The sequence below is a fragment of the Rhinopithecus roxellana genome, chromosome 12 (genome assembly GCF_007565055.1).
Source record: "Rhinopithecus roxellana isolate Shanxi Qingling chromosome 12, ASM756505v1, whole genome shotgun sequence".
Classification (NCBI taxonomy): domain Eukaryota; kingdom Metazoa; phylum Chordata; class Mammalia; order Primates; family Cercopithecidae; genus Rhinopithecus; species Rhinopithecus roxellana.
In genome coordinates this window covers 30,929,854-30,930,969 of record NC_044560.1, presented here as the reverse complement: position 1 = coordinate 30,930,969, position 1,116 = coordinate 30,929,854, and the positions used below count along the sequence as shown (strand labels likewise).

The window sequence follows — 1,116 nt, the reverse complement described above, 5'->3', positions numbered from 1 at the left end:
GAGGTCAGGAGTTCGAGAACAGCCTGGCCAACACAATGAAACCCTATTTCTACTAAAAATACAAAAATTAGCCAGGCGTGGCGGCAGATGCCTGTAATCCCAGCTACTTGGGAGGCTGAGGGAGAAGAATCACTTGAACCCGGGAGGTGGAGGCTGCAATGAGTCAAGATTGCATCACTGCACTTCAGCCTGGGTGATAACAGTGAAACTCCATCTCAAAAAATAAAAAATAAAAATAAAAGTAGGCCTATGTAAATTTCTGCACTTATAAGAACAAAATGGAATGTTCTAACACTAAATAAAACTCAGTACACTAATGGAATTACCTTTGAAAATTACTTTGTGTGCACTACTAAATTTCATAAAAACAATTCCTATAATCACTGACCAGCTAACCTAACGAATACTTTATAAAACAGAAAGAAGAAATCTGCCCCACAGACACCATGGGGCACACAGTTTCAGTAGTCTGTGGGTTTCCTGCCAGCTGCACTCTTGGACCATAATCATGGTGGACATGATGGAGTTGCCGAGGTCACACATCAATGCCAGCATGCTAGCTCAGTTCATAGACAAGCCTGTCTGCTTCATAGGGAGGCTGGAAAAGATTCATCCCACTGGAAAAATGTTTATTCTTTCAGATGGAGAAGGAAAAAATGGAACCATCGAGTTGATGGGACCCCTTGATGAAGAAATCTCTGGAATTACGGAAGTGGTTGGAAGAGTAACTGCCAAGGCCACCATCTTGTATACATCTTATGTCCAGCTTAAAGAATATAACCATCCTTTTGATCCTGGACTTTACAACGAAGCTGTGAAAATTATCCATGAGTTCCCTCAGTTTTATCCTTTAGGGATTGTGCAACATGATTGATCTTGATGGATTTTCATACAATTGCAAATGAGCTATATTAAAGACTATTAACGGAAGCCCCTCTTGTTTGAGGGAGAGATTTCTGTGCTTTCTCATATTTAACTTGCTCTTTTTAAGATATTCCAACCTAGAGTTTTGGATGGAACTGATATATTGACAGGTCTCACCTAAGTCCTTTTATAAAGAATTGCTACTCCAATGTATGGTCAGATTAGATGCAAGAATAAAGCAGTTCTCTTAGT

At 39.9% G+C, this 1,116-nt stretch overlaps 1 pseudogene; it reads left to right on the top strand.

Moving 5' to 3' along the window:
- The first annotated feature begins 508 nt into the window (after window positions 1-508).
- On the top strand, window positions 509-874 carry LOC115892077 (annotated as a pseudogene).
- Window positions 875-1,116: the final 242 nt, after the last annotated feature.